General features: G+C 43.2%; 1 protein-coding gene across 1 annotated transcript in view; it reads left to right on the top strand.

The window, feature by feature from the left end:
• Positions 1–16,274, top strand: part of TNFSF11 (TNF superfamily member 11) — a 44,289-nt gene that overhangs the window by 26,761 nt on the left and 1,254 nt on the right. The gene's annotated exons all lie outside the window — the stretch shown is intronic.

Raw genomic sequence — 16,274 nt, 5'->3', positions numbered from 1 at the left:
AGTGTTGAAACAAGGAAGAAATGCCAGCGAGGTATAGCGGATCCCAGATTTATTAAATGGATAAAAACAGGAACGGTAAATACAGGGTTACGCGTTTCAGGCGTGTAACAGAATGCCCTTAGTCATACAGAGTAAGATAAAAAATGCCCAACTTATATAGGGGAAGTGATGTGGGGAAGGGAGGAGTTCCCAATCCCACAAGACCTTAACCCTTGCATAAATACAAGTGGGAAGAAGATTTACCAAGTGTAAATAAAAACCTTTTCCATCATGATCACAAGCACAAAGATGTAATAGTTCCCCCATATAACATTATAAAATATTTAATATGAATACAATTAAGAAATATGTAAAAAATATATAGGTTATCCATACTGAAAAACATGTAAATATGAGCAAAAATAATAATAAATATAAAATAATGATATGGGGGATGAACAAGAACAGAACAGCCTGACGAGAAATAGTGAGTATATTGAAATGGACATAGAACCGTATAGCGCAAGGAAAAAACAGGAGACATATTAATAATGTAAAAGGATATCTTGTCTCTTGTTCAGACCATGGCTTTACAGTGGTTTTTAAGTACATACTCGTCATACCCCCTTGGTCTGCAGGAGTACATCATTCAGGTGATTGATTATTTACTTTCCCACATGTTTCATGTTTGATCGTACTTTTTACCTGCAGACCACGGGGGCGGCCATGGGGGCCAAATTCTCACCCTCATTGGCTAATGTATACGTGAGTTGGTGGGAGATGAAATACCTCTTTACGGATAATAATCCCTTTAAGGAATTCATCTCCCACTATGGTCGTTATATAGACGACTGCATTTACATTTGGAGATCAGATGAACAACATTTATCATCATTTATCTCCTATTTAAATTCTAATGCAGACAATCTATCTTTTACTGTTACTCTGTTTAATAGGGAGGTGCCTTTTTTGGATCTCACCCTAATAGGTGATCCTACACAATCTAAAATTATTTCTAAGACATTTCGTAAGGATACCTATGTTAATTCTACCCTACATGCATCGTCGTGTCACCCGTTCCATGTCATTAAAAATTTACCTATAGGAGAGGCCATACGTGCCCGTAGAAATTTGTACCCGTACTGAGGACTTTGACAAGGAAATGAGTGACATGACGACCAGATTGAAGAATAGAGGTTATCCTGAGTGGACTTTAAAACGGGCCTCCAACATAGTATCCCTTAAAAATAGATTTCAACTCATTCAACCTAGAGAATCCAACCTAGAACGTAAAAATCAGCTGTCCTCCCATCCTCACCGCAAACCGGTTATGTTTTGTACTCAATATAGTAATGATTTTCGTGACGTTTGCGGGATCGTACATAAGTTTATGCCTATTATTTTGTCTGATCCTGCACTCGCCACGTCTATGACAGGGGGCTATAGATGCATATCTCGGCGTGCCCCCACTTTGGGACAATTATTGTCCCCTAGTCTTTTTTTGAGTACTCCTAAAGCTACTGCTACTTGGCTCCGTCATCCTGGTTCATACGGATGCGGACACTCTGTCTGCACCTGTTGTACCAGGATGAAAGTTGGTGACACGTTCACTTCTTACGCCACTGGGTCTGAATACAAGATTAAGCAGTACATTAACTGTAATACGACCTTTGTCATTTATTTAATTTCTTGCAGGACATGTAAAACCCAGTATGTGGGATGTACATCAACACCCCTCAAAGTGAGAATCAGGAAGCATTTATCAGATGTTGCACATTTTAATTCACGTCACATCTCTACTGTTTCCTCACATTGTGCCCTAAAACATGCGGGTGGAACTTCCACCCTGCATGTTCAGGGCATTGAGCGTGTCACTGCTCCCTTACGAGGAGGTGATCACAGAAAAAAACTCCTGTCACGGGAGGTTTTCTGGATCATGACTTTAGATTCCCGCTGGCCTAAAGGTCTGAACAAGAGACAAGATATCCTTTTACATTATTAATATGTCTCCTGTTTTTTCCTTGCGCTATACGGTTCTATGTCCATTTCAATATACTAACTATTTCTCGTCAGGCTGTTCTGTTCTTGTTCATCCCCCATATCATTATTTTATATTTATTATTATTTTTGCTCATATTTACATGTTTTTCAGTATGGATAACCTATATATTTTTTACATATTTTTTAATTGTATTCATACTAAATATTTTATAATGTTATATGGGGGAACTATTACATCTTTGTGCTTGTGATCATGATGGAAAAGGTTTTTATTTACACTTGGTAAATCTTCTTCCCACTTGTATTTATGCAAGGGTTAAGGTCTTGTGGGATTGGGAACTCCTCCCTTCCCCACATCACTTCCCCTATATAAGTTGGGCATTTTTTATCTTACTCTGTATGACTAAGGGCGTTCTGTTACACGCCTGAAACGCGTAACCCTGTATTTACCGTTCCTGTTTTTATCCATTTAATAAATCTGGGATCCGCTATACCTCGCTGGCATTTCTTCCTTGTTTCTGCATTCGGTGCTGCCGTACACCTGCCGTGCGTTGGTTTTGGGAGGATGGTCCGGTGGTAGCTGATCAGCTCGTACTTTACCTGTGTATAAGTGTTGTAATAAAGTTCTACCACCGCAATAAAGATAAAGGTAACCTGTCATCAGATACTTGGCAATGCATTGTATATGGTAAAATCTTTTTCCTCCCCATCCCCTGGAGACGTTCCTGCTGGCAGGGATGGTGAGGATATAATGTTTGAAAGTGTCCTCCACCGGCCCTATAAGTAGTACCCTGGATAGGAAGCTATACTCACCTAGTCCTGTTGCTTCATCTATTCCGTAGAAGTCAATTGTTAACAGAATAAAGCATGAGCTCAGGCAATATGGCTGCACTCTTGAGAATGTATAAATAATGGAAAACAAATGTGCAATTAGAAAATAGAAACAGCTTAAAAAAAAAAGAACATGTCTCAGTGTACGGTTATAATCCGTTAAAAAAAGGGTATACCCATCTAGGACATTAATGACATATCCACAGGATAAACCATAAATGTCCCTTAGATGGAAGTCCCACTTCTGGTGTACCCCTACCTATCTTGCGACCAAAGGCTCCCAGAAAGTGGTCAAAGCTCAAAACAGAAGAAGCTGGCTGTTTTAGTAAATACCTGTATTCGCCATGAAATAACAATAGTGGAACATCTGTAACGGTCCTGGATGTGGATCCTCTAACTTGTGTGGCAGATGTCATGGGCCGTATCGGGGAGCGGAGTCTAAGGTGCCGCTGGTCTTCACCAGAGCTCGCCAAAAGGCAGGATGGGCTTGCTGCGGCAGACAACACCCAGGTCGCTATCCCCGAAACGACTCAACCACAAAGGCAGAGGCATAGTCGGACTTTACCAAAAGGTCAAGGCAGGCGGCAAAGGTGCGTAGTCAAAAAAAGTAGCGAAGGGTCAATAAACACGGTCAAGGCAACAGACAATAGGGAATGCTTAATCTTAGGCTAGGGGCACTGAAGATCCAGTAGGGAGGAAAGGGAAGAGCTGGTTTATATAACATAGCAAAGGGACCAGGCACCAATCAGTGTACTGGCCCTGCAAATTTCAGGCAGCCAGCGCATGCATGCCCTAGGAACCAGAGGGCCGAGCGGAGGCAGGTGAGAAGCGGGTTGCGATTCGCATGCGGGCGTGTCCCGGACAGGAGAGCGGGGAGTGGAGTGCTCACGGTTAGAGATCTGAGATATTGTCCTTCGGCTCCCAAGACCTCTCCTCCGGCCCAAATCCTTCCCAATTCACAAGGAATTTTTTTTCCCTCTGATCAACTTAGAATCCAAAATCTCCTTAACAGCGTAAACATCAGAAGTACACAAGCAGACAACTTGTGAGATGGGAGTAGGAGAAATGTTTTTTTTAGAAAAGCGGTTAAGAATGACCGGTTTCAAGAGGGAGACATGGAAGGAATTCAGGATCCGGAGAGAAGACAGCAGATGGAGAGAATAGGCCACGGGATTTAAGCATTTCTTAACTTTATAAGGACCCAGATAGCGAGGACCTAGTTTATAACTGGGTACCTTAAAGCGGATATACCTGGAAGACAACCAGACTCTGTCACCAGGAGAGAACTCGGGAGGAGAACGCCTTTTCTTGTTCGCTTGAAATCTCATACGAGACGTGGCATGTAATAGTGACGAGTCTTCTGCCAGATGGTGGAAAAGTTTCGAACTTGCTCATCGACCATAGGAACTCCCGAAGAAGACAAGAGGAGGACGAGGATGAAGTCCATAAACCACAAAGAAAGGTGATGTCCCAGTGGATTCTATATTTCTATGAAAACTCTGCCCAGGGAAGTAACTCGACTCAGTCATCTTGACGAGCAGAAACGAAAAGGCGAAGATAGTCTCCTAAAACCTGGTTCACCCTTTTGACCTGTCCATTGCATTGTGGGTGATAAGCTGAGGAAAAGTCAAACTTAACCTGGAGAAGCGAGCAGAGGGCCCGCCAAAACTTGGATACGAACTGGACTCCACGGTCAGAGACAATATAAGAACGCAATCCATGTAAGTGGAAAATGTGGCAAAGGAAAAGCTTAGCAAGCTGCGGTGCAGATGGAAGTCCCAGCAGTGGCACAAAATGAGCCATCTTAGAGAATCGGTCCACTACTACCCAGATGACCGTATTGCTGCCAGAAGAGGGAAGGTCAGTAATAAAGTCTGTAGCAATTTCAGGCCAGGGAAGCTCTGGAACTGGTAGAGGCTGTAGCAGACCTGCAGGCTTAGTACGAGGGGTCTTGTCCCGGGCACAGACTGAACAAAAACGGACAAAATCTACAACATCCTGTTTTAAACTGGGCCACCAATACTGTCTGGAGATGAGCTGCAAGGACTTATAAGCTCCGGAATGACCGGCCAGAAGAGAGGAATGACCCCATTTCAAGACTCTGAGTCTTAGACGGGGAGATACATAAGTCTTTCCAGGATGCAGGTGCTGAAGACTTGCTGGTGCTGCAGAGATGAGACGTTCAGGAGGAATATGTTGAGGTAAAGATTCCTGGTCAAGAACATCAGAAGATCTAGAAAGAGTGTCCGCTCGTAAATTCTTCTCTGCTTGACGAAAGTGAATGTAGAAGTCAAATCTGGAGAAGAATAGACACCAACGGGCCTGTCGAGGGTTGAGACGATAAAGCAAGTTCTTGTGATCAGGATATATAGTAACCGGCTGTACAGAGTTCTCCAAGAGATGACACCATTCATCCAAAGCTAGCTTTATAGCCAAATGCTTGCGATCTCCAATGGTAGACCTTCTCTCTTGCGGAAAAGAATTATAAGAGAAGAAACCAAAAGTTACAATTCTTCCTTTAGAAGACTTCTGCATCAAAACAGCACCGGCTCCGTCTGAAGAAGCATCCACCTCCAAAAGAAAAGGCTTGCTAGGATAAGGTCTTGATAAAACCGGGCTGAAGCGAAGGAGGACTTAAGCTGTTTAAAGCTTCTTCAGCAACTGGAGTCCAAACCTTAGGATTGGAAGTCTTCTTGGTGAGAGAGACAATAGGCGCTACCAAGGTGGAGTAATGAGGAATAAATTGCCAATAGTAATTGGCAAAACGGAGGAAGCGCTGAATAGCTTTTAAGCCGGAAGGTCGTGGCCAGTTCAGAACAGCAGACCACTTGTTAGGGTCCATTTGTAGACCTTGACTAGTAATGATGTGGCACAGAAAAGGAAGACTGTTTTTGTCAAAAGTACACTTCTCTAGTGTTGCGTATAGATGATTGCCTCGGAGACGTTGTAGGTCTTTGCGGATGTGAGAGCGATGAGTCTGAACATTGGGCGAGTAGATGAGAATGTTGTCCAAATAGACCATGACACAGGAATATAGGAGGTCACCAAATATGCCATTGACGTACTCCTGGAAGACTGGTGGAACATTAGAGTCCGAAAGGCATGACAAGATACTCGAAGTGTCCATCACGAGTATTGAACGCTGTCTTCATCTCCTTCACAAACGCAGATCAAATTATAGGCCCCACGAAGGTCAAGTTTGGAGAAGATCCTCGCTCAACGATCAAACCTTTCTGAGATCAGTGAAAGTGGGTAGCGGTTCTTGACTGTAATTTTATTCAAGCCACGATAATCAATGCAAGGTCGCAAAGATACGTCTTTTTTTCCACAAAGAAAAATCCAGCTCCTGCAGGGGAAGAAGACTTCCTAATAAATCCTTTCTGTAGATATTCTCAGATGTAATTAGCCATTGCCTGGGTCTCGGGAACAGATATAGGGTAAATTCTGCCCCGAGGAGGTGTGATCCCGGGCAATAGGTCTATAGGACAATCGTAGGGACGATGAGGTGGTAAAACTTACGCTTGCTTCTCACTGAAGATGTCAGCAAAGTCCAGAAGAAGTGATGGCAAACCGGGCAGAGGAGTAGATGGAGACAACAACTTAGATGGTAGTGTACGAAAAGCGTTGTTTTTGCAGTAAGATCCCCAACGGAGTACTTTTCCAGTTTTCCAATCTAGTTGCGGGGCATGTAGTTGCAACCAAGGAAGGCCAAGTAGGAGAGCTGGGTCACAATGTGGAAGTACATAGACAAATTTTCTTTATGCAGGACTCCAACCTGCATAGATAAGGGTTCCGTGTGGAATAACACAGTACAGTCCAGTTTTTCTCCATTGACCGCAGAGATGTACAAAGGCTTCAATAGGCGGGACACTGGCAGACGATACCTATGTACCAAGGAGGCATCAATAAAATTTCCCGCAGAACCAGAGTCCAGGAAGGCAAGAACGGAAATAGTCTCTTTGGAGGGTAGAGAAAGCTGGACTGTCAAATTCAAGCATGGAGAGGAAGTATTCACATCTAGGGAGGCCTCTCCCACAAACCCTAGGTGCGAGCGTTTCCCTGTGACTGAGAACGCAGAGGACAATCTCTGAGGAAGTGATCTGCACTGGCGCAGTAGAGATAAAGATTCTCAGCTCGTCGGCGAGTTCATCTCTAGTCAGGCGAGACCATTCCACCCACATAGCCTCCACTGCGGGAGGCAACGAAGAAGGTTGTGGTGGTTGCTGGAAGACTGGTGCCAGGCGAGGAAAGCACCAAGGTCGTGCAGACTCCCTTTCTTGACGTAGTTCCTCACATCGTTCAGAGAAACGGATATCAATCCGAAGACTGACTACAAAGGCCATTTGCACCTTCTGTAGAGAACGGTTCCGCCATGAGGTCAATGTGCATGGAGCACCGAGTCACAAAACCACGGCAAGACTTGGGATCCCCTTCATACTTCTCAGGAAGAGACAAACGGAGCTTGAAGCGAGGGGCAACACTGGAGCAGTTGTTGTTGAGCTGAAAGCAACTGCTGCATCATGGCGGACAATTGGTTCAACTGCTGCGACTGGAGAGCCACGATAGAGGCGAGATCCGGATTATCGGGCAAAGGAACCCCAGTGGGATCCATCCGAATCGCGGCCCGGACAGGAGAGCGGGGAGGTGAGCGCTCACGGTCAGAGCGCCTGACCGGAGGACTCACCGTAACAACATCTTTCCTTTTATAGCTCTGTGTTGTGCTGTACCGTTGTAATTCCTAATAGAAATGTATGACTAAATAGGCAACTGGGTGTGTCCCTACACTTCCTGCGACTATCCAATCAGAGTTGATCGTCTCAAACAGTGCACACGCCTATCATCCTTTTTAGTCATGTAGTAAGAACAGAGGACTGGCATATGATAGAGCTATTAGAAAAGATGCACCAGAATTGTTTCATAGGGATTCCAAGTAGTTACTAAAACAGATAGATCAGGAGTGGTTGCATATTTTTTTTTTTTTTTTTTGGGGGGGGGGGGGGGCATTTGAGCCAATGCCAGAAGTGGATCCAGCAGGAAGAAAAACTAAAAGTTATCCCTTTATGTTTCTCATTACGTTTTGAATCCAACTTTAATTCAAAAACAACTCCACATCTGTCTCCAGGTTGGGTGTGGTTTTACAACTTGGCTCCATTTACTTCAGTGGAACTGTGCAGCAGAACCACACCACACCTGGAGACAGTTGGGGATCAGTTTTTTTTAAAGAAACAATCTCTGTTTTTCTATTCCTGAATAACCCCTTTTAAGTTTAAAAAGACCATGAGAACCAGCTCCCTCCTGAGAGCACCCAGACTGGATTTGGACTAATCCTGTTAGACAATAGATACGAAAGGAGGTGTCCAGCGCAGACTCGTAGATCAAAGGAACTTCTTTATTAGTAAAATTGCATAGTTGCCATGGGATACATCAGCAAAGGGTTCAAGTCGTGTGACGCGTTTCAGCCAGCAAGGCCTTAGTCATACACATACAAAACTTGGTATGAATCTGTATATATATGCTAGGTGGAAGTGACGACATCACAGGTGACGTCCTCACAAACACACCTGCATACATAATTCTGCATCACATCAAAATCAAAACATTTTAATATAACAAACATTTGTAAAAATCTCAGAATGTATACCTTTATGTCTCTCCGATCACTCGGAGATAATTTATCAACTCCAATAAAAAGTAGAACATATAATATGGTAACACGACTGATCAAGAGGGAGGAGAAACACAAAGCACATTAAAAGCGGAAATATAAATGAACAAAATATCGTTGGGAGAACATGAAAAATGTTATGTAATACAGATACTGAAGAGACCCTATTCAAAAAAAGAAATATGATATAAGCAAAGTAAGTACTGCTGTAACTTACAAAAAAGACAGAGGAAAGACCATAGCAGCAAGGGCAGATTACAAGTGTCATATACACAGTGATGTATTCAAACATAAAGAGAGATATTTAAATGCTAATAATGCAGTATAGTATCTAACCTCCTATTCTGACCTTGCGGTACCCGCGTCTGGAGTGTTAGAATCCAAAAGATTTCTCGATTGAGAATCTCTGGTCTAACATTACCTCCCCGTAGGGGTTTGTCCACTCGTTCAATTGCTTGTAATATTAAGCTGGATGTATTCCCCTCATGCCTATCAACGCAGTTTTTAGTTACCATAGAAACATGTCTCGTCTGGAAGTGGGCTATATCAGATAGATGTTTACATGCTCGTACCTTAAGGGGATTAATGGTACATCCCACATACTGAACATTGCAGGCGCGGCATGTGAAAAGGTAAATAACTCCTGCGGTTTTACAGTTCATATATTGTTTGATATTGTATGTAAGGTTGTTACTGGATGATGTGAATGAGACAGAATTATGCATGTATTTACAACATATACACTGCTGGGATCCACATTTATAGGATTCCGGATGGTTAAGCCATGTTGGTTTCTTGTGTGGAAACTCTACATACAAACTCGGTGACAGTTTTTGAACAAGAGTGGGGGCTCTCCGCGGCACACATTTGTAGCCATCACGGAGGGCTTCCCTAAACTCTGGGTCAGTATGGATAATGGGCATATTTTTTGCAATAATTTTTTTAATCATCCCAAACTCCGTACTGAACTGAGTACTGAAAACCACAGGTTTTTCATTTTTATTTTTCATGGATTTATCAGATAGAATAAGATCTGTTTGATCGCGGCTTTCCACAATAGATTTGGCCCTAGAAATAGTCCACTCCGGGTAGTGTCGTAGTCTGAGCCTGTTACCAAGAGCAACCGCCTCGGACTCAAAATCAGATTCACGAGTACAGTTACGTCGGGTGCGAATCATTTCGCCAACTGGCAAATTCTCAATCATATGAGCGGGGTGACATGACCTGGCATGAAGTATTTAATTCACCGCAGTTTTCTTGCGGAGGGTTACAGTGTAAACCTTTCCCAGAGATACATCACTCCGCAATGTGAGATCTAGAAAATTTACTGACTCAGGTTCAGACATAATCGTAAATTTAACTCATTAGAGTTAATGAAGTGAGTAAAGTCCTATATGGCCGCCACATCGGACCCCCAAATAAACAGGAGGTCATCAATGTAGAGTCCATACCAGATGAGATGTTGACTGAAGGGGTTCGTGGGGGCGAAGATAATCTCCCTCTCCCACCAACACATATATATGATGGCGAGAGAGGGGGAGAACTTCGCCGCCATCGAAGCTCCAGTGACCTGAATGAAGAACTTTTTGTTAAACATGAAAAAATTATGGCCCAATAGAAATTCAATAACAAGTAAAAAGTACTCACATAACGGAGGTGGGTATCGAGAATAGTTGCCAAGAAACTAGGATAGTGCCTGTAAGGCTAGGTCATGAGGAATGACGGAATACAGGGAGGTCACATCAGCTGTGACCCACCTGTATCCAGGACACCAAGAAACGCCACTTAACATGGCGAGAAGGTGCTTGGTGTCCTTGATATGACCGGGCATCTTTGGAATCAAGGGTTGTAGCAAGGAATCAACCCACGCACAAAGTCGTTCGTTTAAGGAAGATATTCCCGCAACGATGGGTCTCATGGGGGGAGGAAATACCTCCTTGTGAACCTTAGGGAGCGAATGGAAAATGGATATAATAGGCCCTTTAAGTTTTGGCTCAAAAGCTGCCATGTGTGACAGCAGCCATAACTTCTTCAGGACACCGGGCATACCTGTACACCCTGCGCCCGTTACTCTGCAATGATGCGGGGTCACAAGCTGACCCCACCTCATAGCGGGTTGGTCCCGGCGGCTATGGACAAGTGTCTAATGCCGGACATCACCGATTGCGGCGATGCCCGGTATTAACCCATTAGACGCAGCGATCAAAGTTGATCGCCACGCCTAAAGTGAAAGGAAAACCGTTCCTGGCAGCTCAGTCCCGAACAGCTGAGAGGACGGGGGGAGAGTCCCTACCTGCCTCCTCGCCATCCGATCAGTGATCTGCTGCTCCATGCCTGCTCAGCGGGCTGAAGCAGCAGAGCGCCGATAACCCTGATTAATGCTATGCCATGGCATAGCATTAAACAGTGTATGCAATCAGAGAATTGCATGTAATAATACCCTATGGGGAATAAAAAATTGTAAAAATAAATAAAATAAAAAGTTTAAAAAAAAGTTAATTAATGTGATTTAACCCCTTGGAGACCAAGCCCATTTTGACCTTAAGGACCATAGCAATTGCAATTCTGAACACTGTCACTTTAAGCATTAATAACTCTGGGATGCTTGTACTTATTAATTTGATTTTGAGATTGTTTGTTTGTTTTTTCGTGACATATTCTACTTTTATGTTAGTGGTAAATTTTCGTCGATACTTGCATCATGTCTTGATGAAAAAAAAATCAAAAATTTCATGAAAAATTTGAAAAATTTGCATTTTTATAACTTTGAAGCTCTCTGCTTGCAAGGAAAATAGACATACCAAATAAATTATATATTGGTTCACATATACAATATGTCTACTTTATGTTTACATCATAAATATGACATGTTTTTACTTTTGGAAGACATCAGAGGGCTTCAAAGTTCAGCAGAAATTTTCATTTTCACAAGGTTAGGTGTCATTTTTACCAAAAAGTGCACTGCGTTAAAACGGAAGCCGCTAAAAATTACAAAATGGCGTGTTTTTTATTTTATTTTGTCCCCCAAAATGTTTTTTTTTTTTTTTTTTTGTTTCACCATAGATTTTGTGGTGAAATGACTGATGTCACTACAAAGTGAAATTGGTAGTGCATAAAACAAGCCCTCATATAGGTCTGTAGATGGAAAACTAAAAGCGTTATGATTTATAGAAGGTGAGGAGGAAAAAACTAACAGAAAAACCCTTAAGTCCTTAAGGTGTTAAGCAAATCTGTCGGCTGAATATGTTGCCCTGTAAGGACACCATTTTCTGTCGAGGATCATACTCTTAGTTTCCAAATCTGCATAAAATGTTATTGTTGTTAAGGCACTTCACTGTGTAGTGTAAATCATATTTCTACTGACCTTTTATTCATTTACTTTCGGAATACTCTTCCTAAAATCTGGCATTTTGTCATTTGACCACCCAGACATAAGGTCTGCGAGAGCACATAGTAACATACTGACCATAACTTGGCTAAAATTATTACATGATTTTACCCAAACCATAGTGCATGTTGCCAGAAAATTGTTGGGAGCTTTTTATATTTCTCTTTAAATATATAATTTTTTTGTTGGCTTCCAGTCTGCCTGTCCTAAATAAATATTGACCATTCAACCACTTGTCTAATCTCTGAGCAAAAGCATTTTCAACATGGTCATCATCAGCCTTTTTAAATGTTTCTTAATGCTTGCATTTTTATCAGTACTATTATGAATTACATCATTTTAGGGTAATTTCTGCATAAATGTGCATGTTTACCCACCATGTAGGTAAGTTCATGGCCCTCTTTATTTCTTTTTTTTGGAACTATTTCTAATGCAAACCATTCACAGAATTGTCGTCCAGGATTTGAAAACAAACCCGATCTCCTGCCTACTTACTTCTTCGGAACTTCCTTTGAAATTGAATGTACAAAGAAAAGGAAAATTCAAATTTGAATAGACTATATTTAAATGCCCACTGTCACCAAAATTTATACAGTCATGGCCGTAAATGTTGGCACCCCTGAAATTTTTCGAGAAAATGAAGTATTTCTCACAGAAAAGGCTTGCAGTAACACGTTTTGCTATACACATGTTTATTCCCTTTGTGTGTATTGGAACTAAACTAAAAAAGGGAGGAAAATGCTCCTCTCGCTTGACGCTGAAAAGGCTTTCGATCGGGTGGACTGGGGGTTCATGGAGGCCTCCCTAGTGCAGATCGGATTGGGTCCATCGATGCTGGGACGTATTGCTGCACTCCACCGCAACCCCCAGGCCCGTGTCAAAGTTAATGGCTCTCTATCAGCCCCTATACATATACACAACGGCACTCGCCAGGGCTGCCTGCTTTCCCCCCTTCTCAACGTACTCTGCATGGAGCACCTCCTTAATGCCCTTAGGAACGACCCGTCAATTGAGGGGTTCTCTGTGCATGGCAAAACCCATTTGTGTTCGGCATTCGCAGATGACTTACTCCTGTATTTTCCAGCCCCTCTTACCTCCCTCCCTGTGGTGACCTGTGCCTTCCAACTTTATTTTATGGTTACTGAAATATGAATAAACATGACTAAAAGTGTAGCCTTAAATATTACTCTCCCTGGGTCGGTGGTCGATCAACTGAAGAGAGATCATCCTTTTCAGTGGGCGCTGAAGTCCATAAAGTACTTGGGTGTACATGTCCCATCTGACCTGTCTACAGCTTATTCCCTCAATTTTCTCCCCCTCCTAGTGGCCCTGGAGAGAGACTTAGAGAAATGGTCTACCGGCATGTTCTCTTGGTTCGGCAGGGTCAATATTCTTAAAATGAATGCCCTTCCCAGGCTTTTATATTTCTTCCTGACAGTCCCCGTGTCTATCCCCACCTCCTACTTCCACAGACTAGCAAAACTTTTTGGGAGATTCGTCCGGGCGGGGCGGCCGCCGAGGCTTTCCAGAGAGGTATTGTTTTGCCGCAAACGTGCGGGTGGTTTGGCGGTCCCTAATTGCAGGGCCTATTACGTAGCAGCCACATTGGATAGGTTCCTGGATTTTCTCCACAACCGCTCCGCCAAGCGATGGGTGGGACTTGAACTTGCTGACACCAATTCCGACATACTAATTTTCCCCTGGCTTCCCTTGGGTTCCCTCCCCACGACGACACACACTACTTTACCATGGGTTTCCCGGGAACTATAAAAGACCCTTCGTAGGTACTTGACGGGCACGAAGATCTTGACACCAGATGGACCGCTTGTGCCTATCTTGAACAACCCCCTATTCCCACCTGGCGTTGGATGTCCCTCTTTCCTAGGCATGCTCAACAGTTTGAACCTATCCTTTCGGGTCCTTATGACGGGCTCCCTCCTCCACCCATACGAGGATCTAATTCCTGAGAACCTCCGCACACCATCCAGGTTCTTGCAATATATGCAGCTTCGGCACTTTGTGTCGTCTGAGGGTAGAAATTTGAACTTAGACAGCATCACATGCTTGAAACAATCTTATTTTTCCATAATTTTGTCCAGGCCATTTTTGGAGTTTTGTGTGACATTATGTCCAATTTGCTTTTTTTTCCCTCCCTTTTTTGGTTTAGTTCCAATACACACAAAGGGAATAAACTTGTGTATAGCAAAACATGTGTTACTGCAATCCTTTTCTGTGAAAAATACTTCATTTTCTAGAAAATATTCAGGGGTGCCAACATTTCCGGCCATGACTGTATTTTTTAAAACAATAGTGCCATAGAAAATAAGTATATCTCTGAAACTAATAAATTTTCCCCCCTTAGTTTCCCTTAGAAAACTGCTCCTATAAAAGTGCCTACTAGAGATCTATAAAATGGCCTCATAAAATGTCCCACACCTGTTACTATAGTCTTTCCGACATTACCAACATCAGCTAGTCTGTCGGAATACAGGAAGTGAGGGGGGGGCAGGGGTGCGCTCACTATGTGAAGATCTCTGAAAACACAGAGAGCAGAGGAGAGCAGGCAGTGTCTGTGCTGCTGTGATTGGCTGAGAGGATGCCACACCCCCTCACACCTCCCCAGCTCTCAGCAGCATTGAGTGAGAGAAGAGGGGGCGTGTCAGCCACAGCTTTGTGACGTGGTCAACACACTTCATTCATGTAAAGACCCGGGGTGCCAGGTGTATTTATTTATTCCTCCCACCTTAAAGGGATACTCCGCCCCTCGATATCTTATCCCCTATCCAAGGGACCCCCGCGATCTCTGCTGCGGTACCCCAGATATCCGGTGCACAGAACGAACTTCGCTCCATGTCTGATGCGGGGTGGAGGCTCGTAATGTCGCCCTACTCGTGACGTCACGGCCGTGCCCCCTCAATGCAAGTCTCTGGGAGGGTGTGACATCCGTCTCTCCCATAGACGTGCATTGAGGGGGCGTGATCGTGATGTCACGAGCAGGGCATGGCCGTGAGGTAAAGATCCTCCGGCATGGCACTTGACCCTCTAAACGAACACGGGGGGAGAAGGGAGATCGCGGGGGCCCCAGTGGTCAGACATCTTATCCCCTATCCTTTGTATAGGGGATAAGATGTCTAGGGGCGGAGTACCCCTTTAAGTAGTTTTAACCCCTTAAGGACTCAGCCCATTTTGGCCTTAAGGACTCAGACAATTTAATTTTTACGTTTTCATTTTTTCCTCCTCGCCTTCTAAAAATCATAACTCTTTTATATTTTCATCCACAGACTAGTATGAGGGCTTGTTTTTTGCGCGACCAGTTGTCCTTTGTAGTGACATCATTCATTATATCATAAAATGTATGGCGCAACCAAAAAACACTATTTTTGTGGGGAAATTAAAACGAAAAACGCAATTTCGCTAATTTTGGAAGGTTTTGTTTTCACGCCGTACAATTTATGGTAAAAATGACGTGTGTTCTTTATTCTGAGGGTCAATACGATTAAAATGATAACCATTATTATATATTTTATATTATTGTTGCGCTTAAAAAAAACCACAAACTTTCTAACCAAATTAGTACGTTTATAATCCCTTTATTTTGATGACCTCTAACTTTTTTATTTTTCCGTATAAGTGGCGGTATGGGGGCTCATTTTTTGCGCCATGATCTGTACTTTTTTTTTGATACCACATTTGCATAGAAAAAACTTTTAATACATTTTTTATAATTTTTTTTTTATAAAATGTATTAAAAAAGTAGGAATTTTGGACTTTTTTTTTTTTTTTTCCGTTCACGCCGTTCACCGTACGGGATCATTAACATTTTATTTTAATAGTTCGGACATTTACGCACGCGGCGATACCAAATATGTCTATAAAAAATTTTTTTTACGCTTTTTGGGGGTAAAATAGGAAAAAACGGACGTTTTACTTTTTTATTGGGGGAGGGGATTTTTCACTTTTTTTTTTTTACTTTTACTTTTACATTTTTTTACATTTTTTTACATTTTTTTTTTTACACTTGAATAGTCCCCATAGGGGACTATTCATAGCAATACCATGATTGCTAATACTGATCTGTTCTATGTATAGGACATAGAACAGATCAGTATTATCGGTCATCTCCTGCTCTGGTCTGCTCGATCACAGACCAGAGCAGGAGACGCCGGGAGCCGGACGGAGGAAGGAGAGGGGACCTCCGTCCGGCGTTCTGAATGATCGGATCCCCGCAGCAGCGCTGCGGGCGATCCGATCGTTCATTTAAATCGCGAACTGCCGCAGATGCCGGGATCTGTATTGATCCCGGCACCTGAGGGGTTAATGGCGGACGCCCGCGAGATCGCGGTCGTCGGCCATTGCCGGCGGGTCCCTGGCTGCGATCAGCAGCCGGGATCAGCCGCGCATGACACGGGC

This window comes from Hyla sarda, chromosome 2 (assembly GCF_029499605.1).
Source record: "Hyla sarda isolate aHylSar1 chromosome 2, aHylSar1.hap1, whole genome shotgun sequence".
Classification (NCBI taxonomy): Eukaryota; Metazoa; Chordata; class Amphibia; order Anura; family Hylidae; genus Hyla; species Hyla sarda.
This window is presented reverse-complemented; position numbering and strand designations above follow the sequence as displayed.